This window comes from Xenopus tropicalis, chromosome 4 (genome assembly GCF_000004195.4).
Source record: "Xenopus tropicalis strain Nigerian chromosome 4, UCB_Xtro_10.0, whole genome shotgun sequence".
Classification (NCBI taxonomy): Eukaryota; Metazoa; Chordata; class Amphibia; order Anura; family Pipidae; genus Xenopus; species Xenopus tropicalis.
The window spans coordinates 60336431-60362917 of record NC_030680.2 but is presented as its reverse complement, the minus strand read 5'-3'; the positions used below and the strand labels follow the sequence as shown (position 1 = coordinate 60362917).

The 26487-nt window shown below is 38.0% G+C and overlaps 1 long non-coding RNA gene across 1 annotated transcript in view; it reads right to left on the bottom strand.

The window, feature by feature from the left end:
• Nucleotides 1-11241: 11241 nt before the first annotated feature.
• Nucleotides 11242-26487, bottom strand: part of LOC105947251 — a 41428-nt gene continuing 26182 nt past the window's right edge. The window contains exons 2-3 of the long non-coding RNA XR_001170681.3: nt 16471-16627; nt 11242-12948 (exon numbers count right to left, since the gene is read on the bottom strand). This is a non-coding gene — a long non-coding RNA (uncharacterized LOC105947251). The remainder of the gene's footprint in view (nt 12949-16470; nt 16628-26487) is intronic.

The window sequence follows — 26487 nt, the reverse complement described above, 5'->3', positions numbered from 1 at the left end:
CATAATCATTTTTAGGGTTTAATTCTTTTTTAAGACTTCTAAACTTTATTTTTCACAATGTCTGTGCAAGTATTTTGGATAACAGTTGTTGTAATAGGGAAAAAAGACTGTATGGAGTGAGGCTAAAAGCTAGGTTTCGTTACAGGGGTTGGTAACTCACCTTAAGGGCATTGACTTAAGGGACATTTTGCTGCCTGCAGGAACCAATCCTTTCTGTAGTGTCCACATAGGGTACAATACCTTTGAATGAAAAGTGTTGAAATTACCTGTTATAAGCTAGTTGAGTCAAATAATCGTGTGTAGATATTTTGTTCTGTATTTTAATGTCTTCAACCTTCTAGTAACAGGTGACTTTAAGCCTTTTCAATTATAAAGTGTTTTGGTTGCTGTTGTCGCCCAAAGGGAGAGAAATTTTCCACCAGTGATAAAATGTCACAAGTGCCATTGCGGTTATACTTAACATGTAAATAACAGAAAGGGGGGGAGTATATATATTAAGTATTTTGTGAACACTATATGAAAGCACAGCAGGATATAAAGCAATCATCTGGTACACTTATGATGAACATAAAGACTACTGGGCAGAAGATTATGATTTTTCACATCTGAATAGCATTCACTTACTTAGAATCCCTTTCGGAACAAAAGGTACCTGTATATATTTATATATATATATATATATATATATATATATATATATATATATACACAAAGCTACTAAACTTTAAATGCATAGTTGCATGCATTTTTAACAAAAAAACTTTTTTGTCTTTTGTAGTACCAGATACATATATCCTCATTTGTAAAAACTAACTCATGCAATTTGCATATACTGTACTTGAGATCCTTGGACAAAAAGAGTTATGGTTTATCAAAGGCCATTGGAAAAAAACATTCTGTCACATCAATAATGGCTGCATAATGTATTTTGTGAGGGGGGAAAAAAATTCCACCTTTCAAACCCCAAGACTGATGATATTAACACCAACATGACTGCATGCTTCTCCCCTGATCCCTCTGCAGCTGGCCTGCAGCTCTCATTATCTCAGCTAAGCACTGGTGCTTCTTAAGTTCAATGTCAATAGCTAGTTAGAGGAGGGCGTATGGGTCAAGGGATTAGGACTGCGAGCTGTCCTTGGTGTTCGGCTGCTTGATCTGCAGAATGCATCATCGGAATCAAAAAAATCCCTCTATCTCTGGCAAGATCAGAACATAGAAATGTCATTTTGGGGGCTGTCAGCTTTCTGATAAGGAATGACAGCAAAATTCAAGGATAAGTTGTGTTTGAGGAAGAGTGTGTAAGTTGAAGATGAAGAGCAAAACAGAATGTTGACAGAAGATTTCGAGTAAAAAAAAATAGTTATTAAAAATTTAATCTCTCTGGCTTTTACCTGTTTAATGTAGTCTCTGTGTGTACCATTTATGACAGTATTCACCACATAAAAAACAGTGAGTTTTTCAAATATTAAAATGTATATATCAACATGCAATTTTTAATTTGTAATATACAAACCAGTGGTTAGGTGTATAGCAACCAGTTACTTAAACAAAATCTGAAAATAAGTTAATTTGTGACAACATCCACAGCATGTTGTGGGGTCTCCCTTCATTATCAAGTGCACAGCAAAATGGGCAAAGCAACTACTAATAAAGATACACAGTGGAAAGTAACATAGTAACATAGTAACATAGTAAGTTGGGTTGAAAAAAGACATACGTCCATCAAGTTCAACCATAATGCCTATATATAACCTGCCTAACTACTAGTTGATCCAGAGGAAGGCAAAAAACCCCATCTGAAGCCTCTCTAATTTGCCGCAGAGGGGAAAAAATTCCTTCCTGACTCCAAGATGGCAATCGGACCAGTCCCTGGATCAACTAGTACTAAGAGTTATCTTCCATAACCCTGTATTCCCTCACTTGCTAAGAATCCATCCAGCCCCTTCTTAAAGTTATATAATGTATCAGCCAGCACGACTGATTCGGGGAGGGAATTCCAGAACTTCACAGCTCTCACTGTAAAAAATCCTTTCCGAATGTTTAAATGGAACCTCCCTTCTTCTAAACGGAGTGGGTGCCCTCGTGTCCGTTGGAAGGACCTACTGGTAAATAAAACATTAGAAAGGTTATTATATGATCCCTTTATATATTTATACATAGTTATCATGTCACCTCTTAAGCGCCTCTTCTCCAGTGTAAACAGACCCAACGTGGCCAGTCTTTCTTCATAAATGAAACTTTCCATACCCTTTACCAGCTTAGTTGCCCTTCTCTGGACCCTCTCTAACTCAATAATGTCCCGTTTGAGCACTGGAGACCAAAACTGAACAGCATATTCTAGATGGGGCCTTACCAGCGCTCTGTAAAGGGGAAGAATAACCCCCTCCTCCCGTGAATCTATACCCCTTTTAATACAGCTCAAAACCTTGTTTGCCCTTGCAGCTGCTGCCTGGCATTGCTTGCTACAGCCAAGTTTATTATCTACAAGGACTCCAAGGTCCTTCTCCGTTATGGATTTGCCTAGTGCAGTCCCATTAAGGGTATACGGGGCTTGCATATTTTTACATCCCAGGTGCATGACCTTACATTTATCCACATTAAATCTCATCTGCCACTTAGCTGCCCAGATTGCCAGTTGGTCAAGATCCTGCTGCAGGGATGTCACATCCTGGATAGAATTGACTGGTCTGCAGAGTTTTGTGTCATCTGCAAACACTGATACATTACTCATAATACCCTCCCCTAAGTCATTTATGAACAAATTAAACAAAAGTGGACCCAGTACAGAACCCTGAGGGACCCCACTGAGAACCTTACTCCAAGTAGAGAATGTACCATTAACAACCACCCTCTGTACCCGATCCTGTAGCCAGTTTTCTATCCATGTGCAAACGACTTCACTAAGACCAATAGACCTTAGCTTAGAAAGCAGTCGTTTGTGGGGAACGGTATCAAATGCTTTGGCAAAATCCAAATAGATTATATCTACTGCATCCCCACTGTCCAGCTTCTTACTTACCTCATCATAAAAAGCAATTAAATTGGTCTGACATGACCTGTCCTTCATAAAGCCATGCTGATTACTGCTCATAATGGCATTCTCCACTACATAATTTTGAATGTGATCCCTTAACAAGCCTTCAAATAACTTGCCCACCACGGATGTCAAACTTACAGGCCTATAATTGCCAGGCTGAGATCTTACTCCCTTTTTAAATATGGGAATGACATTCGCCTTCTTCCAATCCCTAGGTACAATACCTGATGAAAGAGAGTCTGAGAATATCAGAAACAAGGGCCACTGCAATTCTGCCCCTAGCTCTCTCAGTACCCGAGGGTGTATTCCATCTGGCCCAGGTGCCTTGTTTACATTTATTGTGTGTAACCCTTTAAGCACCATATCCTGTGCCAGCCACTGTGTAGTTGGAGCTGAGGCAACAGTGCAGCTATTGGGTGGGACTTGGCCCACTGGCTCCTCTACTGTATAAGAAAAGAACTGGTTAAGCACATCTGCCTTTTCTGTATCCGCTGTAACCATATTGTTATTATAACTCAATGGGGCCACACCCTCAACCTGCATCTTTTTACTATTAACATACTTAAAAAACTTTTTGGGGTTAGTCTTGGCCTCGGCCGCGATGCGCTCCTCATTTTCTATCTTTGCCTTCCGGATTGCTGTTTTACAACACTTGTTATAGTGTTTATAATCACTAAACGCAGCTACTGTCCCCTCTGACTTATATTTCTTAAAAGCTTTCCTTTTTTTCCCTATTAACTTCTTTTCCTCAGAGTTAAGCCACATAGGTTGATTCTTAACACTTCTACTTTTTCTTATTAATGGAATGAATTGAGAACAGTAATGATTTAATATCATTTTAAATGACAACCATTTCTGCTCTGTGTTTTTATCAGAAAACATAATGCCCCAATCTATGCCCTAAAGTGTATACATAAAAAACACTCAGGCTCATTTATCAACACTGGGCAAATTTGCACCTTGGCAGAACTCTTAGCAACCAATCAGTGATTAGCTTTTTAAAACAGCTGCAGGTAGAACAAGAAAAACAAATATTTGGTTGCCATGGTTAGTGCCCAGGTACAAATTTGCCCAGTGTTGATAAATGAGCCCTGACTAAACTTACAAAAAGTATATATAAATATACACACATATATATATATATACTGTATATAAACAATTAGTATTTTCAAAATGCAAATGCATATATCTCCTGGTATCCATTAACCTGAGAATTGTCCATTGTCCATGAAGATTCATCGCTCCAGAGAACCTCAGTAGCACAACACAGAGGCAGCAACCCTTCTGTCACTGCAGCTGAAGCTCGGCATTAAGCATATAAACAAATGTGCATATCTTCCTGCCCATAAAAAGACCATGCTCTTGACAGGTTCCTGTCAGGATCCCCACCATTTGAGACCACTGCACTGTGGATACCCCTTTATTGATTATAAATGGGCAATGTGGTTTCTCGTGTCTTTTTTTAAAATGTAAAACATGCATAAAAAAATACATATAAACCAGACAATGACCAAACTGTGGATCTGTACATGTAGCAGGCCCTGTGTAATTTTTTCCTCAGACATATTACTTGTCTGGATGCTTTATAGAAATTTTTCACGAGGTGACCTCTGGAAAGGTTATTCTATTTTTATGAGGTTTTTTTGCTATTTTTTCCATAACTGTTTTAGAGGTCAGCATTCCTAGCACTCAACTTTAGAATATGCTTCCTCCTAAAGCCACATTCAGTCAGATTCTGCCTGCCAAATTGTCCCAACTGGAGGCCATATAAGAGAAACCCATACCCTGCCCATAAGCTGTTCATCATGATGTTAGTGCAACTTGTGTAGAAGCTCAGTTAGCATCATATGATGCTATGAGAGCTTCTATAGTACAGGTATGGGATCCCTTATCCGGAAACCCATTATCCAGCTCCAAATTACGGAAAGCCTATCTCCCATAGACTCCATTTTAATCAAATAATTCAGAATTTGAAAACTGATTTCCTTTTTCTCTGTAGCAATTAAACAGTACCTTGTAACTGACCCCAACTAAGATATAAATCATCCTTATTGGAGGCAAAACAATCCTATTGGGGTTAATTAATGTTTTAATGATTTTTTAGTAGACTTAAGATATGGAGATCCAAATTACGGAAAGACCCCTTATCCGGAATACCCTTGGTCCTGAGCATTCTGGATAACGGGTCCTATACCTGTATAACATTTTGCATAAGCTTTTTTGAAGCCTTTTATTGCTGGGATTCTTAGAAAATATTTTGCATTTATTAACAAGAGTAATAAATTGCAAGTACTAAACAGCCAGGTATATACCCTTGGTGTCGTTGGTACACGTTGGATACTAGTGACAGCAAATGAAATGCCACTACTTGCACCCAATTGCTTCCCATTTATGTGAATGGAAAGAGCCACGTGCGCTGAATCCCAGGTGCCAAATTTGCTGATAACATGAAGTAATATCACTAAGCATGACACAAACATTTTCACACATGCCTGCAGGTATAATCTTTTCATCATGCTGGCACTGGGTTAGGGTCCTGACATTAGAGTTATAAATAGCACACCTCAGAATATTATGGGGATATTTACAACTGCAAGTGCAAAAAGTCCCATTCATTAAAGATACTTGTATTAATATACAATCCTTCTATTTCCATAGAGTTGTGCTTAGTGTCACTTCCTACTGGCCACAATTACATCAGGTGCCACTCTCCCTCACAACTGCAAAGGGAATAAACACTGCAGTGTGAACATGGATATTGCAATTTAAATTGCAAGTGGATAGATCTGATGAAGGCTGGGATTCCTGCTAAATGTCAGCTTGCAAGTACATTTCAGAAAAGGGAACTCCATCTACTGAACCAAAATTTGTTAAAGAGCTCCACATGACACAGCCGGATCATCAGAAGAACAGGGGGCCAAGCTAATGCAACTGTTCCAAACCATATTATTGCTTCAAAATCATAAAAAGGGTGAACATTTTTTAAATGACCCATATTGCTAAATTGCTTGAAATGGGATTTTCTTGGGGCTCTTTGGGATTAGTTCCCAGAATTTCTTTACATAACTTTGAGGTGGTCTCCTCCATTTTGATTCATCTGTGGATCCACACCCCTGGCTCTAGTAAGCTGATCAGAAAATCCTTTACTACACTGATGAGCCCCAAGAAGGGTGAAACTGATCTGTAGTTGGCTTCCCTGGCTTCTGCCTTAAAAACCCAGTGGGTGAACTTTAGCCTATACAGGATAAACCCATGTAAATAGGATTTATTTTCTTGGAGCTCTTTGGGATTAGTTTCCAGAATTTCTTGAGTTTATTTGCATACATATGAGGTGGCCTTCTTCAACCCTTTTGATTTATCTGTGTTTTATTTTCAAAAAGTTTAAGTTGTGTTTGGGTGGAGTTCTCCATTAAACTTGAATATTAAGCTTTATTAAACTAATGCATTTGAAAGCAAAGTATTTGTTTGTCACAGGGCGCAGGACATTTTCCTAGGACAGCCAGTGTGAAAGACCAACCCTTCTTGCCTGCCAACTGTAGCCAACAAAGCAGTCAGAGCCCTGGAATCATTGCATGCTTGCAACAGGTAGAACTTACTAGGTGCCCTCTCACACTCTGTGCACATGTTACCAATCTGCTCCCAGTTAGTAACTTCCACACAAGATACTAATAGGGTACTGTCAGTATGCATTGTGCCCCATTTACTAAGGGAAAGGCCCCTGAATTCATTCTGCAACGTACCCCTTAAACAATTGTTTTAAGAGAACCTGGCTCATTTATGCTCCCTACTAATTATGTTTCTCCTTTTTCAAGTTCTCAGCATTTTCTTATTTCTCTCGCCCTTAATATGTATAATTTAGTTTTGGTGTTGCTACAAAGAGAATCTCTGCTTTTCACTGCTCTTACCTTCCTACTTGATAAAATGCAGACTGTGAGGAGGAGGAGGAGGGAGATGGGAAGCAGGAGCAAGTCTTCCACTGTGTTGGCTCTTGTAACTTGGAATATTTTCACAGCCAGAAATTGGCAGATGGTTTGAATAATCTCAGCTCGACTGAAGTATGCCTCTGTCTGGACATTACACTGCTTCATGCATGACATGGAACACATGGACTGAGCATGTGGCATACACATTACATGGAATCTGGGATTTTTCTTTCTCATCCAACACTACCTCTTTGGAATCTTTTCCCATAAGTGCACTTAGTCTGGACACTGTAAAACAGCTCAGAATCGAGACTGTTTACCTTTAGACTACCAAATGTACATGAAATTTGCACTTTGTTGTAAACATTACACTTTCACAGCAAATGTTCATTAGGAGTGCAAACTTCTAGCTGCAGGGTAAATTTGATTACAGGGTTCATTACAGTTGGGATATATGTGGTCATTATTATACATGGTAGGGTCTCTAAATTTAAGTTTGTCCAGCTATAATGCTATCTACCTCCAAACAGTCCTTATGTACTTCAGGCAATCAGACAATCCTCTCTTTAACAAAGAAATAATGAAGCATTCTAAAATGTAAGGTCTTCATTGCCCCTACATGGTACCAAAAGGCAGTGTTAGGGTGGTGAGTAGAGTTCGGCCCTTTGAGTGGGTACCCTGGAGTATCTTTAATGAGGTGACAACTGTGAATCAGGACAGTATATTAAAAAAGGAAAACAAAAGGGAAAGTTGCAGGTTTGTCAGCAGGATGAGATTGGCAAAAGCGGAAATCTAAGGGCTGGAGTTAGGTGTATGCCTTATACCACAGCTGCTGTGTGTACTCAGAGACAAGTGACACAGCTGGAAAGGGCCTGTGAAAAACAAAGGAAATGACAAAGTGTTTTGTTAAAGCGTGGAAAGAGGATAAATCCGAGAGATGAAAGGACACTGCTTCCGCAGGCCAGGGGTGCTACACACAGCGGCCATCAGAGCGTTCAGCAAACCAAGCTCCAAAAAAGTACAAAGGACCTTCAGTGCGAGCTAATGAGGCGCATCTAATTATATTTAAGAAAGTACAGCAAGACTTACTTAGGAATCCAGCCCTCCCCACTTCTCCTGCTATGGAGTTGGCATTCCACAACTCTGTATCCTGTGGGGGGGTGCTTGAGGGCAGGCGTCTCTGAGTTCTTTTTTCCCATCACTAGGAAATCTTAAAAGTATATTTAGAATTTCTAAATATTGTGATTTTTACTTTATGCGCTTTACAACTGTTACTATGGTATTTTCTTTGGTAGCTGCTTGTGCTCTAAAATTGGAAGTCCCTTGAGACTAACTCTCTGTCTCATTTGACTGCCCACAGTATTTGCTGTACTTTCCTATCCCTCTCATCTTCTGCTGTTTTCCATTGGTCATTTCACCTGCTCTTCTTCTGAGTTTACTATTGGAACATTGTTGCTGTTAGGTCTCTGATAAAGGCCAAAGAAAAATATTACAGGACATCTGTCACAAGTACTTAACTAGTAGTCCTGCTCCCCAACATGTGTTTTTGATTTGCTTGCGCCAAGATGGTCCTGGTTATATGTGCTTTGGCAGCAGGCCCTGCTTGGCATAGTGCCTGGCCCTGTCTCTTTGTCTCAGCCACTTACAGCATACCTTCTCTCTCAATGAGAAAACCAGCTTTAGAGAACAGTAAATTTGCAGAGTAGCTCTATGGCCTTGCGCATCTTGCATCATGTAAGTAGTTGCCCCCACCCCAAACACACCCCAGCAATAAAGCAATGAAAAGGCTGCCCACAGCTGAGGGCAAGTTAAACACAAAAGCAGTGGAAATTAAAACAAATTGGCCTATTAAGATCGTCTTGTTGCTATAAATACTAAGTAGCTAAACTGAACTGAGCGACAGTGGCATGGGAAAATTCTCCCTGGAAACTTGCTTGTGTCAGATGAGATACATGTAGCCAGAAAGCTTGGGAAGAGATGGAGGCAGGGGAGGGGGGTCGGAGTATGTAAACATCAAAGGAAAACTAATTAATCAGAGTGAGAAACAGAGACTAAATAAAATAAATATGACGATAAACCCTGTTTGAAAGCCGTGCTTACCAGTGTCCCTTAATATACTTTTGCATGCATTAAAATTCAGGTCACAGCTCAAATATATGGAGCTTGAACTTTTTATGGAAGAACATATTAAACATTCCACTACTCTGTTTAATAACATACAGCGGAACATGAAAGGGAGGGCAGAAAGACCAATTCCCCTTGTACATCCTACATATCTAAAAGGATTTTTATCTTCTGCCTGTAAATGGTAAAAAAAATATGAAGTAGGTTCAAAGAACTAAACTTTATACCTTACCAAATACACATGTGAGTGAGTGTGTTTGTTTACTGATGTCTATAGTTAATCATAGGAATGTTCCCATGGACTTTTGTCATTTTCCATTCACTTTGTGAGCAATACATAGAACTACATTTAAACAAATGGATCCACAGAAGCATCTCTCATGCCGCAAAGACTAGGGAAAAGCCATGGGCTTGTGCTTGGTGTTTTGCTTACAAGCCTTCAGTAGAGCTTTGACAGAATTACACACATTAGCTCTTTTATTTCCTCTCTCAGAGGACATAGTTGTTATTTTTTCCCCCCAATGTGCTGTAATTAAGTTTGACATAAGCACATGGATTAAATATGTGGGCTGGTGACAGAGGGCGGCTCCTTTTCTTTTTTTCTGCACCCATATGGAGAATGTAACAAAATAATGTGTAAACTTCAGGAAAATGAAGGGCTGCTGAGCGGTGGCCTCATTAGTGACAGAGCTGCTTATTTTACTGCAGTTTTGTGTTAATCATTCAACTGCCGTAGCACCGGCAGCAAAGCTGCTCTACATACTGTATTACAAAAATCACCCATAAAAACTACTACCATTCTGTCATAGCAAATTCTTTCAACTTTCATTATAATAACTTGGCGACATTAGGCCTTCAGTCTGCATCCCTTTCATCATATGTGTGCAGTGAGTGGCCCCTAAAACATATATATATATATATATATATATACACAAAGAAAAAGTATCGCACTTGGGCCAAAAATCAAAAAGACTTTTAGATTAGTTAGGGAAAAGTCTCTTTTGACACTAAAGTCCTGCGAGTACGATACTTTTTTCTTTGTATTCATGCATTTTTATCAGCACCCAGGCAGTCGATTTCCTTTGCATTTAAGTACTCCTCTTAGCTAATATATATATATATATATATTTATATATGGGTTTTTCCATTTAACAAAATGATGTACTTGTATACACAGCACTGTGCTCACCAACCCCTTGGCTGTGGCTCCCAGTGGCCTCAAAGCAGCTGCTTATTTTTGAATTCTTGGCTTGGAGCAAGTTTTGGTTGCATATAAACCTATTGTACCACCAAACTGTAGGCTTCCAGTACATATAGGGGCTACCAATAGTCAATCACAGCCCATAACAGGAACTTTTGGCATGCTTGTGTTGCTCTCCAACTTTACTTTTTTACATTTGAATTTGGCTCATGGGTAATAAAGGTTGATGATCCCTGCTGTAAGTGCTAAAGATCATAGAGCCTAAGGTACAGACACTAATGAGCATTAGAGTGTTCCATGTATTCAGTGTTTCCAGTTTTTTTGTTTTCCCTGTAGGAAAAAAGCATTACATAGCAAGTGGTCTTCCCTCTTGTGGACACCAGCACTTAAATGGTTAATAGAAGAGACAATAAACAGAACATAAAACATAATATTTTAAGTTAAGGATTATTAAAGATTGTTAAGGGGCACAGGAGTGAGAAGCTCCCTGACCCATAGAGCTTATAGTCTTTGAGCACTGGCTCATAAGTGTCAAAAAATCAGATGATGTGCAAGTGATTCACGAGATTTTTAGTGGCTGAGGGAGAGTTTCTTATGGTAGAATTCAAAGATATGTTTTATGAACCCAGAAAATAAAACTCAAAAACACTAAAGATCTTAAAGTATATTTTATTAAAAGAAAGCACTACAAAGCTGAATAGTGCCAAATTGTACTGGGAAGGTAAGAATATTGGCGCACTGCTGCTGGGAGTTCAATCCCAGCCAGGACACTATCTGCAAGTAGTTTAAATGTTCTCCCTGTGTCTGCACGGGTTTCCCCCTCGTACACTGGTCTCCTCCCACACTCCAAAAACATACAGGCAGGTTAACTGACTTCTGACTAAATTGACCATAGTGTGTGTTAATGTGATAGGTACTTTAGAATGTAAGCTCCTCTGAGGCAGGGACTGATATGAATGATGTTTTATCTCTGTAAAGCACTGCGTAAATGTGTCAGTGCTATATAAATCCCAGGAAATAAATAAATAAGATGGTAGAATTTGTCTATGAGAATAAACAGTTCATAGGTAACTACCTCAACTGCTCAGATTTGCTACATTATTTGATACATCTCTCAACAGCAATTTCAGCACTAATATATCACATTTTATAAGGTTACAAGCATCAAGAACATTATAGACTCAGTAACAACAATAATGAAAATTATTGTGGACTTGGAAAGAAACTTAAGTATAAGAGGCAGAAGAAGGAATTATATGATCATATAAGGCTAAGGAAAGTCTTGCAAATGTGAGCAGAACTGTACAATAGCATAACCTTTAAGTGTGACAGTATTATATACTTGTTCTTGACATTGTGTGAATCAATTAATGTTAGTCTGATGGGGAAGTAGAAGAGGAACAAAGGTGAGGGGACTAAGCCTGGGAGCAGTATTCAATATAGGCTGGAGTGGAAAAAGGAACTTATTGTTAAGGCTACTTATTAAATCACTTCAGTAACTGACTTAAAAACACTCTGATAGTAACAAATATATTTTATATGAATCTTTGAAGGTTACCTGAGAGTTCTTTTTGTTTTATTGCATGCTGTGTTACAATATCTACCTACTGCTTCTGTCTACACAAAAACAATGGTGTTTGTGTACTGCCAGTGACAGATGGGGTTCCCTGTGCTATGGGTTAAAGGGCCACTAATATTTTATTTACATTTAAAAGTTATAGATGTTTGCCCAGCACCAAAAAATATGTAATAGGTGAAAATAGTTTCTTGGCCCCAAATTTTTAGATGAAAAATGGTTTCTCCCTATTGGGGTGTAGAGTAGGGTGAGCAGATCACTTGAAAATTCAAATACGAAATACATGTTGGAGGGCAGCACTGATTGCATTTAAAATAAACTGCAATCAGTTAAGCCCTGCTAGCTTTTTTAGATCAAGTGATCTGGCCACCCTAGTGCAGAGAGCCATGAATGATATGTGACCCCATTACTTTTTGTGATCCCTACAGCCCTTTTGGCAGATCCTATGGTTACACAGTAGTTGTTTACATTAACTATAGTAGAGCTCCTGAAATTAATGCATTTTTTATCAGTACCGGGTAACAGAATATTATACTGAAATGCATACTAAACCCTGTCATATTTTGGTGTTACCGGCCCCTTTTATAAGGAAAGAGTAATTGAAAGACATGGCAGCTATCACAAGCTATTAGAGCTTCAAGTAGTGATGTCATAACATTGTTAAGTGAACAGTTCATGTATAATTTATTCTTTCTATACTGTTTTTAAATCAGAACATTGGTTTAGATATGTCACAGTCACTTTAAAAGGGAGAGAATAAATTGCTTCATCTGCATTCTGGTAACATTTGGTATGCGAATGAGACCTTTGTAATTTTGTGTCAGTGCCTCATTAAAGTTGACTTTGTAATCCAAAATGGCAAACGATGCTATTACATTTACTCTGAATGGCAGTATAGAATTCACAACATACTGGCTGCTGAGAAGTTTTCTTGGACTTTAGCATGGCCTTTATACCCTGTAAAGCAACAAATAGGTATTAAAAGTGTAATGTTTTTATATTCATGTGTTCATGTGTTTCATATTCATGTCTCAGTAACTTCAGGTCCGAGGTAGAGGAAAACGTTGCCTTGGTTTTTGGCGTTCACCTGGGGTAAAACAAAAAAAAAACCTTGATAAATAATGTTATAAGCTGATTGTGATGGATCTGTTGCATTCATTGAAGAATAAGTACATTTTTTTTCTAAAATTACTCTGTACAGCCCCAGAATAACATACTTTTCTCTGTGCATGCAAATTTATTTTGTTTCTCTATTGCAGCCAGTTCAATTACAGCAGTTATTCCCAACCAGTGGCTCGGGGGCAACATGTTGCTCACCATCCTCTTGGATGTTGCTCTCAGTGCCCCCAAACCAGGTAGTTATTTTTGAATTCCTGACTTGGTGGAAAGTTTTGGTTGAATAAAAACAAGATTTACTGCCAAATAAAGCCTCCTGTAAGCTGATAGTGTACATAGAGGCTGCCTAATAGCCAATCACAGCCCTTATTTGGCACCTCCATGAACTTTTATGATGCTTGTATTGCTCTCCAAGTCTTTTTACATTTGATTGTTGTTCATGAGTAAGAAAGGTTGTATAACAGTATGTTATTCTGGGGGCTGTTTAGTAATTTTAGGGGATTTTAAAATAAAAGGCTTACTTATCCTTTAAAGGGATGGCAATGTAGCATATACTGTACACAGATTTTTTTTTGGCATATAATATTAATAAATATTATCCATCCCAGTGTAATTATTTCCATACCTTGTCTAATATGGACCTTGTTGAAGGGGATACACTGTCCTTGCCTTATCACATGGAGAATTAAACAGCTTTGCATCACATATTGTGACCAAACTGTTCAAATACTTTTTTCCTCAGGAAATCACTAATCCAGGCAGGTAAGTTTGCAATGTTCTTTAAGGGCACTGTTTATAGGGACATATTCTGGTAGGGATAGCTGTTTTACAATCTCGCTTCATATGTCAGCCTTCTCCTGCCGCCTCCATCTATCATTCATCTTTGTTAGCAATTGTTTACTGAGCCTGGTTGGTTGTATGCTATAATGGGGTACAAGGTATGACCAAGCATTTAGATTTGTGAAGCTCTATTACCTATAGACCTGTTCATTTGTAGTTATTTTGACCAGCTTTACCCTTCCATTTCTAAAGGGTGCTCCTTATCAGCATTTAAGATGACTTTCACCTGGAGGAAACTAGTACCTTCCACCCCCAACAGTAATGAAAGTGTTAAACAGCAGATTTCTTTATCCTTTCATTTTCCTAAACCCTAAGATGCAGTTCACACTAATCCTGACTTATTTTGGATTTATCTATGTTATTAATTCTGGTGATGGATGTTGCATAGTGTAGGGGAGGGTGACAGTGTGAAGTTTGGACACCATAATTTCTTCCTCTACCCTTAACCTGCTGAACACATGCCGCTTGCGACACAAAGGATTTCTCAGGATGAGCTGACTGCAATAATTTGATGTGTTTTGTTTCCCATAAATATCTTGTCATATCTCTCTTGCACTAATCTGGATTTAATGTGGATTTAAATATTAACAATGCAAAATAATTTGGGTTAAAAATAATCTCTCTGGATAACGTAGGGGATAAAATACCAAACATTATCTGCTTTGAGAGTACAGGGGTATATTTACATATGCAAATCAATAAAAAAATGTGAAAAACGTACTTACAGCCTGTTTGGAGCAAGGACCATGCCATTGCAGTCTTTAGTATGTTGTCCTACAAGGCATAAAGTACTTTTTCAAAGTTTGTATAATGTGAAAGAAAAAAAACCAGAAAAGTCTGTTTTGAAAAACATTTTGGGTCTTTCTCATTTGATCTCACCAGTACAGATATTGTGTTCTTTTGCTCCTGAGCTAACTTCTTACATTTAATAAATGTATTGTTGGGCTCACAAACATCCCAAAAAATTGTTCTTGAGCTGTGTCTGTAATTCTAGTATTTCCTAATGTAACTGTATAGAGCACTAAAGCTCTATACCCGTCTATAAGCCGTACACATTAGGATTTTTCTCTCCCTAACCATCAATTTCAGCAATCTGATAAATCCATCAAATTATCGTAAATGGGCACCAAATAATCGCACATGTAGCAATTTTTCATCCGACATTGTTCAGAATATCAATGAAATTTTCACATTGTCCAACTTGCAGGACCAAGCAGCTAGTTTTCCTAGCTTCAGCTAGACAATGTCACTTGAAATGGACGTTTTCGTTCATAGGCAAATTGTACTTTAATGATCGTTTCAAGATAAGCTTGGCCCTGCTATAACAGTTTTAGAACTAATAATAACACTTAAAGTGTCACAATGAGACCAACCTAAATGAATGAATGAATAAATTAATTTTAGAAAAAAGAGAGAAATACATGTTAACAATGCTGACAATATTAGAAGTATCCTAAAAAATCCTTTGCTAAGATTTCAAAGTGGCCTGGATCTGGACCTGACCTTTAGTTGACAATTAAGTCCACCCTGTGTGTTGTCAAATTGCAAAGTTACCCATCGGCTCAAATGTCCACATCTGCATGGGTGTAGCAAGATGTAGACTTTGCTTCTTTGGCTGCTATTACCTTATCCACAATACATATTTGAAAATATTTCAGATGGTGGGTAAACTAATTACATTTTTAAAATGTCAAGCTAGTGTCATATACATACCCCAAATGAGTAATAATTCACCTTTAGGTACATGTTCATGAATCCTTTTACATGTAACCAAATTAAAGGCTCTCTTTAACTTTAATCGTTGTTTGCTATGTTATTTATAATGTTGTCTGACATGGTTAAACCTGAAATGCTGGGGCTTAGGACTGTTTCAGCACAGAAATGTTAGCTGATTTTAACATTGAAATATGGGCAGTATAGAAGCACCAAGTTTCAGATCTCACTCCCCTTTAACCTATATCTGGAGTGTGATTCAAAAGTAGGCCCTGGTATAGAAGTCCATACAGCCCCCACTAGCCCAATAAACAGTGACTGTCTATGCCATCCTACAGCAGCCCCTCTGGCATTTGCCAGAACCTACAGCCACACATTTTTGCTATTATCCAGTGTTCAAATGAATGTTAAATAGGCAATTAAATGTTAAATAAACAATTAAAGCAAGCTTCCCCTGAGTGCTATTCTGTGCATTTTTGCAATTTACTCACATTTTTTAAAATTTGTTTCAAAGATTTCATAGAAGTTTCATAGAAGGCTTCTGGGTTATCAGCTATAGCAGAGAGTTGCTGTGTCAGCGGTATGAGGTTAATTAAGTATGCAGGTGGTGGCTCCAATGAGACAATGATCTGCATATTCTCTTTCTGTAAAAACTGTGCTAACAGCTGGAAGGAAGCAGCTGCTTCCCTCCAACCCATCACAGCTTTCTAAGTCCCCTAGATATCAGGGTTCCTTTATGACCTCAAGTGCAAAAACATCTGAACATTGTTGAAGAGATTTTATTTATGGTGTACAGGGTGCAATTTCTTACCATCTGCATCTGTCCCTAAAAACAAATGTAACAAGGCTATAGCGGAAATGGATTTATTCAGTGAGAAAAATAGGGCCATCAATAAATGGTTTGGTAGGGTCAGTCAATGAAATAGTTCTACTGTGTTACCATTTCAAAACCGCTTCTGCCACAGCCATCAAAGAGTCTTTAGCTGTTATCATCCAATTCCATCAGCTGTTAAGACTGGCAGTTTTCCAATAATTCTGGCTACCTTCTTCCCCAGGGTGAGGTCAGCAGCAGCAGTAACAGAAGGTGGACATCATGCCTAAGTGCACAAATGTGACAACCATGTTAGCTCACAGTTAGCAAGTGGCTACATGTTGATCTCTGACCTTGGCAATGACCTGTAGATTGCCCAGCAGATTAGAGGGTAACATTCATTTTGAAGTAGTCTAGATTTTACACACTATTATAAAGGGCCACATTTATACAAAGAAAATACAACTGGCATTGTAGGCCTACAACATGTTGCAATATAAAGGTTCCATGCAAACAACAAAGACATTTCTATGAATACAATTCCATTATATATACAGTATATATTATTTCTCTGTGTTGTATCAAATTTCATTTAAAAATCACCTTGTGTCTTTTATTTACTAGATATACATATATATTTATATAAATTTATATAAATATTTAGCAAAAAATATTCCTTTGTTAATGGGTTGCCAGATAGGTTGGGGAGCAATAAAGGAAGGAATGTGTAATCAATCTATATACCTAAGCTGTAGGGGTAGGACGACGTGGCTTGCTGGGACATTTATATTACAACTAATATTTAGCCTTTAGAGAGGGCTGGATATTAAAGCAAACATGGGATTGTCCTGTTTATGTATACTCCAACTGTTGTGTACCCACAAAATCTATAAAATTCAATAAACATATTGGATTATAGGAATTACAAAACAAGCAACCTCCTTACATTAAAGGCGAAAGATCACTACTCTGTACAAAAGTTATATAACAAGATATACATGCTTATATTGTGCTCACATAAAAGTTAATGGTCGTGACACATAACTTACTGAAAAGGTGACAGATGTAGACATAACAATGCTTGGCATTTTATTAATTATGTAGTTCAGCTCTATCTTTATAGTCTTATTTCACTCTCCTTTATACTCTGTAAATATTCAGTTTAATCTCCATAACAACTAATTCCACAAGATGGGCGTGAATCAAGATTCAAGTGATTTTTTTGTGTTTTGCTGAATCAACCAAACCCAGTGATTCTCACTTACCTAACCTTAGCCTCTGCTTGCTCTCTAAGGGTCTACAATTTTCTTGTCAATACAAACATTTATTTTAAACCCTTACATAGCTTTTATTAAACTGCACTTTCTCTCTGCCCAGTAAATTGATCTTCTATGCTTCTTATAGTTTGTCCAGTTTAAGTATAGCATAAACACAAAACCTAAACTTCTCCCAGAATCCATTTGTTTTGAGTGGTATTTTTGCCAAAGATTCAGCAACGTGATATAAATTTAGGTTTGTACTCTTCTGTCTATAACAGCACCTTTGGCTTCGGAAGAGTCCTCTGGTAATCACTTCAACATATATTTACATATTTATACAGTGAAAACATCATAACAGTTGACAAACATGATGATGGTATTCATGGTTCTGGGAAGTTTTGTTGCTGAAGGACCTGGACAATATGCCATTTTAATAGGATATATGAAATAAAATAATCATTATTTGAATCAGGGTTGTACAGGAGGTTTTGGTAGACAGAAATAAAACTAACCCAATACTACAAACCAATTTAGTGAAGAAAATGTTTAATGATAACAATCAGTGCTTTGGGATGGACCTAAATTCCATTCTTCAAGGCCAGTCCTGAAATGAGCAGTATTACTTTGAAGAGATGCACCAAAGTTCAAAGTGTGAAATGCATATTGCCATTAATAAAAAAAAGTTCTAGCTGAATTTTTTTGTTCTCATTTATTTTTATATCGGAGCTTTACAGAGAATGATTGGTCATTCATCTCTTGGTCATTCATCTCTTGTGTCTTCTTAACTTATTGCAACTGTGTCAAGGACGCTACTCCGAGACGCGTCTGACACCGGGACAGGTCAACAAGGGGTTACACTCAGTCACCTTTCACACAGGTTAGACTAACATCAAGCACCCCCAAACACACCACCGCCCAAATAACTATTCGCTGCCACCATCTATCATTAACAGGCGATAGAAACCTAATTACACAAATATATCACACGCAAACTTTCCTACTGCAGTTAGGGTTAGTTCTACTACTTCCACACACACACCAGCAGCCAAGGTTAATTTACATACCCACTTTCCTGATGACAGTCCACTAGTTAATTAGTAGTTACACAGAACTGGCCCCCCCTACTCAACACACATACAGCCCAGCAGTTACAGCACTTAAGCCTTAGCAGTCATACTGTACAAGGTACATGGAGATTGTTATAGAGCCAAAGGACAGAACTTATTAAATGTTATATTTAATATTACAAGGGTAAACAGTGCAATTTAAAAAGATGTTACAAAAAGAGACACACATATACAAAACAGTCAATAAAATAAAAGGGGATAAAAAACACAGAGAAACCCAAAGTACGTTACTGAGTTATCTTGTGCCCTCCTGAGGCAAGAATTAGGAAAAGTGAACTCACAATCCAACAGAACATGGAGCCTCAAAATATGAGTTAGCTAGTACCTGGGTCTGTGCCCCTTATATCCCCCCTGCTGGGCTCCTCCCTCATTACCGTATGCATGAGGAGGGAGTGCCCAGGAGCTGGTCACATGACCCCCCCCCCTGTAGGGAGCTGTACTTCTCATGCCAGTTTTTGTCATATAATATTGGTACTTGCCAGAAAATAGGGGCTTGTTTTAAGCCATATGTGGGTGATCACAATGATACCAAACATGAGGGGTATCTCATGTCACAGTCCCCCAGAAACTATCCCTCCTAACTGGTGGGTATAGGTAGTCCCTGTTTGGTATCCTTGGGAAGCATGGGGCCCCCTCATAAACCCTATGTGATTTATGAGGATGTGAACCGTAAAGCAGAGGAGATATGGATCCCTTTCTATAATCCATATTTTTCTATATGATGTACCCCTTGCTGCTCCTAGGTCCACACTTGGCTGGCTTTGATCAACAGATCAAAGAAACCAAAGGCCACCATCTTCCTGCCCCAACAAATGGCTGGCTATGGCTGGTCTGATGAGGTTGCTTAATTTGTCACCTTCCACAGTCCCTGGTTGTGTCTTTAGGAGGTATTTGTGAATTACCCCCTACTGGGAAGGGTTTCCCTCAAATGTGGATTCCAACCAGACTTTCTAAATTGAAAACTTAACCATTTACATGTTGAACCTTACTGCTACAACATGACAAACTGTATCTTGTATTTATTTGTAGTTATTGTTATACTTTTTATTTAGCTATTATTATCTAAATAACACCATTTGTATTAATGTATTCTACTGTACAGCGCTGCGTACATAAGTAGCGTTTTATAAATAAAGATATACATACATACATATGTGTTACTGACCACAGTGGGGGTTACATTCTAATTTCCTGATCACAGTCGCAAAAGCATTTCAGTTTTCATTAGGACCAGGAACTTTACTATGAAATTTACCAGCATGTTTTAGGAATGTAAGAGATAATGGATAACACATAACAAGTCCAGTAAAGCAACAAGAATTTGAAAACTTCCCAGCACATAATACCTGGTAAGGATCTCCTAGATTGTAATGTTTTGTGTACACAGCCTTCTGATCCCTTATCTTAGGTTAAATAAACTTGATTATATTGTGACTGGATTGATGGTGTTCTCCTGCAATCCAATGTGCAGGAGTTAAGTATGTAGAACTCTACTTTATTTAAAAACATAATTAATATAATATGCAAATAATATATTTTAATTACCACATCCCAATCCACATGCAGTGAATGGTAAATGAAGCTGTGCTACTCTTTTTGCCATGAGTTCTGCTGTGCTGGGTGGACTGATAGATGGTGTCTTTATATATCTTCTGCATGTGTATTTCTATCAGTGATAACCAGGACATGAATCCATTACAGAGCCAACTCCCCCAAGCTTTATTGTTTAAGGGGTTTTCACCTTTGCATTAACTTTTAGTATGGCCTTTATGTTTTATTATTTGTACTTTTTTAATTATTTCCATTTTTTTTCAGCAGATCTCCAATTTGGAGTTTCAGCAGCTATTTGGTTGCTAGGATCTAAATTATCTTATCAACCAAGGTGTGGTTTGAATGAAAGACTGATATATGATTGGGAGAGGATTTTAATAGGAAAATAAGTACTAAAGGCAGGTACTATGCTTCCTGTGTGTGCCATACTCTGCCTGCCCTATGCTGCTTGTATGTGCCATACTCTGCCTGCCCTACCCTACCTGTGTGTGCCATACTCTGCCTGTCCTACCCTGCCTGTGTGTGCCATATTCTGCTTGCCCTATGCTGCCTGTGTGTGCCATATTCTGCCTGCCCTATGCTGCCTGTGGGAAATGAACCTGGGAGTTTGTTAGCATTTGGAAATGGTCCCTAAGGTGTGTAATTATGTGCTGGGTTGCTGCGCTACCCACAGGGGAGGAAGAGGTATATAGATTTAAGGGCGTGGCTTAATATGACATAATATAATTTTTTCACATATAAATGACGGGTGATAACCCTATAGTGAACACCAACCATTTTTGCTGCAATACCACCATTAATGTAGGTATGGTCTTAAAGTGGACCTGTCACCCAGACATAAAAAGCTGTATAGTAAAAGCCCTTTTCAAATTAAACATGTAACCCAAAGTTATTTTTTTATTAACACATCTATACCCATTATATAAGCATTTAAAAGTCCTAACTGTCAATCATATATTGCCTGACCCACCTCTATGCCTTGGGCATAGGGGTGGGGCAGACAGTTACTTTCACTTTCAGCTCAGAACTTCTTAGATGTCACTGCACTTCTCACATTACCCCTCCCTCCTCACTATCTAATTTTGTAACCAGTGCATGGATATGGGTATCCGGTCCCCCCATTCTGGTCATCCACAAGATTTTGGCAGGATGCACAGCTTGCCTTAATAACAGTGTCCACAAAATGGAGCCTGCCTGTTTTCTGCAATGGTGAATTCCAGTGCTGAAGGATATAAATTTAAAAAAATGTATATAGTGTAATTGAAGTTTATTTTGCTTGACAAACACAACAGAAAACAATTTGTAATTATTCCTTAGAGTGACAGGTCCACTTTAAAACCTCTTGTGATAATATGGGTGTGGTTTAAAGTAGGTGGGGTTTAAAAAGGGGAGTCGTCATTCTTCGGTGGGTGCTTCTATTAACGGCCCTCCACCATGTAGGCCCTTGGTACCACAGAAGTTGGACAGCACTGTCCTAGGTGATGGACACCTGTTATAACCAAATATATGAATAATAACCATTTATAAGGAAGCATTTTACAGGTTAAATATGGCATGTGCATATTAAACTTACTAATAATTATGAAAGGTGTGCTCTCTACTGATATCTTGCCGGTTATAAACTGTAAACACTTGAGTTTGGCTGTAGGAAAATTATAACTAACCAAAAACACCAAGGTCACAAGTAGTGAACAAGTCAGAATTGGATTTCTGCCACTCATGCTTTGATAGAGAAAGAGGAAAATCTCTATATTTTGTGAAGATAAAGCATACTTTCCTGCTACCAAATAGAGAAAGAGAGAAACTCTATATTTTGTGTAGATAAAGCATACTTTCCTGCTACCAAATAGTAGTAGTCATGCTTCTTAGAAAGGGATTTGTGTCACAATTAATTATATTACTGTATATTTAAATAATACTTCTATAAACCAGAAGACAACCATACATATGGGATGTTTAAATCCAATACACTGCCTGAACTGTCTTTTCTGTGTCTTTACTGTGTAAAAGTATGTTTTTTTAGATCCTGTCTTTTGTATGCTGGATTCTGCAGTTACTGGTCATTTTTGGACAATGTTTAAAAAAGAATGCATTTTACTGAAATATGACATGGTAAATCCTATTGTCTTGAACCCTACATGTACCCTGTTGACATGGCCACTGACTGAATAGCCTGAAATCTCTCTATGCGTGTGGCCCTCTGAATTATAGCTCTCAGCCACCAGTTGCCAGTCTTCACTAAATGAATTTGATCATGACTGAAAAAAACATATTGACATAACTCACAAGTGGGGTAAAGCTGCACAAGTAGCCCAATCAGTTTAAACACATTTCTAAGAGTGGCTGATTGCAATACTCCTTCCTTGTCTTCTTCTTGTGAAGCAAAAATTTGCTTTATCAAAAGCAAAGGCAGGTTTTGCCAGTGGTAACTTTATTATAGCTTCCCATCCATTGACTGCATACAATGCATAGTGGATACAAAGAATCAAACAATTTCCTATACAAGGGCTGTCCAACTGGTGCTAGAGACTACATGTTGGTGAGGGATGTTATAATCGCCAGCCCGCCCATGAAATCCATACACAATTTTGTATCACATGATTTATATGACAATCAGTTCAATATATCTTGGCGTGTAAACAATTATGTTAAACAATTGGACTACTGCATGAAAAAAGGGAAAAAAATGGACAGCACTGGCCTATAAATACTGACCTGAAAAGTATATAGTGCTTATTTCAATAAACATAGTATAATTGTGTAGGGGGGCACTTGCCATGTTTAGCAGCAAACACCATAGAGCAAAAGAAGGTCATTTGTAATATGAATTAAATTATTATTAAAATATTTGAAAAAAAAAATACCTTGTTTTTTTCTCATGCTTAATAAGAAAAAGTGCAACCTGCCATGTTTTTTTTAATAAAATGCAGCGATTTACCCAAACTTATTTTGTTTACTGCGGGGCAAATATGTGCAAAAACTGTGACAAATGATTGGGCACGGACGTGTGCCTAGTACCTTAGTACCTGTGCCTTGAGTCTAATGGCAGCAAGAACCAGTCAGTTTCTATCTTTCCTTATTACAGAAAGTGCACCATATTGCAGTGATCATCACAATGCTCCCACTGATAACTCAGGGAAGAAAATATCTGAAAGGTCTGGCAGCTGCTTCTCAGCTAACTAAATGGGAATTATGCTGCCCTGCTTATGACACATTATAAAAAGAAGACATATAACTAGAGGTTACTAGGCCCCAGATCCTAGTAACGTCTAAAAAGGTTGGGAAGTTGAACTGTTTTACATACAGAGATTACAATTGCTTATGATATATATAATATATATATTATATGTATATATAAGTATCCATAAACCTCAAACTCTCTAGGTCCTACTGTGATCCAGTTACTTGACAGTAGAAGAACATTTCTATGTATTTAGAGAACTGATTGACATCTACATGAATCAAAGATCCAACTGCTTAGTTATTGGACTGAATGTGACCAGTTATTAAAATCTGCAGCCCTACTTTGCCCTCTTCTCATGGCTCTGTGCTGTCATTGTACCAGATCTGTAAAAAGGGTCTGGGCTCCCTTAGCCTTCAACTTATATTGATTTTACAATCTTTGCAGATGCAGTTTTCTTCCCATTTCTTATTTTTGTGCTATTGGGCTTCTCACTGCAATTTGCATATAGGGGGTTGACTGTTCCTGGAAAGTTCCTGCAAGTATAGCCAACTCAATAGGAGGCAAAGAGCAAAGGTTTGGTGTCTATAAAAGAGGACATATCGTGTGAAAAACAATATTGTGCCAATGAATTGTACTCATCTAAATATAGAAAAAAAGGTGCTTTAAAAAGTTTTGGGGTGATATATTAAAAATGTATTCAAAAAAACCCACTAGTCTCACTCATCTGCTGCCTCCTTTCCCAAGCTTTGCATGGGGAGCCAGTGGCACTCAGCACACTGCATTGTAGGACAGGAACAAATCAGCAGCTAGGCTGACCTGATAGGGAACTGAAAACTGTCTTTGCTTGTGTGACTGCAGGACTGTGATTGACCATCCCTCTCCTACTGTGCTTCTGGCAGGGACCCTTAGGACACACCCACCCCTTATTTGAAACACAGACAGGGACTTGAAAGGATCTATAGGGAGCTCCAATAAAGGGGCCATTTTTACAGATAGTATTAATGTTTAGCCCAAAGTGAAATCAGCACCATATATCATTCATAATTGCCTACAAGATTAGAGTTTTTTTTTCATTTATTCTATACTCTCCTTTAAGCAGGCATATTGTGATGTAATAAGTTCATAGATGACGAAAGCATGAGGGGTTACTGAGAGCTAAGGTAATTTAGAAGGCTTAAAGAAAAAGTCTGACAAAGGACTGCATAGAAATGCTGTAGATTTTATTTTGGGTTTATGTAAGAGACCTTATTTCTGCAAGAATCCATGCCTCAGGACACATCCCCAGTAGCTCACCTTTTTTTTCTGTTGAGGTATAACACATACCCATTCTACTCTGGACTCAGTCAGCTGAGTTTAACAGTTTACTGAAACTACAGAGTGCCAGTTTACTGAAATGCAGAGTGCCAGCACCATAGACTTTATAGAGGTTAAGGAGGATATGATAACTTTGTATTAATATATAAGGGCACCCTACAGTATATGTTCATGACACCTATTTACAAGAATATATTCCTATATTGTAGAAGATATATGGTCATCATTGATATCTGAAGAATGGAGGCTTAATCTTCAAATGCCAGTTTTTTACAATGAGAGTAGCAAAGCTGGGAAATTCTTTTTCTAAAGAGGCTGTACATATACAGTAGAAAGTTCAAGAAAGTGTTAAATGCATTTGATTAAATACTTGTTATATTACATATAATACACTCTTGATCCACAGACTTGTACAACTGCCATGTTAACATCAACAAGGATTTTTTTTTTTTTTTTACCTGTCGAGAGAAAAATGATGTGTGATTCACATATTTTTTCCTCTTCCTTTGGATAAAATGAAAGACCTTGGAACTAAGTGAAAGCTAAACTACTGAGCTATACCCTATTTTTTCTAACAATTCTACCTTTCATATTCTCATTGTTTTACTAGTTAAGCATTGAATTGCCATTGAATCATTCTGACACATTATTTGACATTCTTTCATATATCCTCATAATTCTTGCCCTGAATTTCAAGTTACATCCTAGTCACATTTAATGGTGCAATCCCACCATTCTACACAGTGACAGTTTATTCTATTTTTTCATACACAACAAGCATAGATTGTTTTTACAATCGCATCTAGGTGTCTGGAAAGGATCTTCAAACTGTGACTTTCCACCTGTTGCTAAAGTCCTGCTCCCAACATTTCCTCCTGGCATTCAGAGTCTTTGTGGGCATAGAGATTGAAATAGTTTTCTCCTTCAGGAGGAAACAAATAAAACCAATATATTCAACAACTGTTTTGATTTTACTGTTCTCCACTACAGCTATTATCAGATGAGCCATTTGCTTTGCCAGTATATTAATGCTATTATATTAATGTTATTAAATTAATGTTAGAAGAGAAACACCCAAAATTCTCCATGCCTCTCCCTGTTGAGTATAATGGAAACCACCTGTACTGCTGGTGGAGACAGTTCTAACTTGAAACTGGTCAAGTGTGCGTTTTCAGCCTAAAACTGTCTGCATCATCAGTGACTTTGCTTATACTTTATGTCACTTACACTGTAATGCTGCTTCTGGCATTAGCCTAAATAAAGCTGTTCTCAATTTGGGTCATTTAACTGACTCCTTAACCTTGGAGAGCAAGTATCTAAGATATAGCATCTTTAAACTCCTCGGTAGTGATCCTAACTAAAATCACTCTGCCCCTTAGACCTGCTCTGCTGATAGGGCATGTGTTCTAAAATAAAGGGGTTTGCCTTTTTTACCTATCACCTCCTTTTTGTTAGTAAGTTGAGAGATGTGTAGCAGGTATGGTATGATTCCTGGGGTTGAGTGAGATCATAGGTGACATTATATTTTACCTAAAAGAGTGCCTCTTATAAAGTCAAATATTATTTATTTATTAATATAACAATAGGTTACAAAATGCTTTACAGATGTTGTTCATCTGTAAAGCACTGACCAACTTTATCAGGAATTACTTACTCTGCCTGTATATTTTTGTACGGCTGTGGATCCTCTTCATATTTTAAATACACTCCT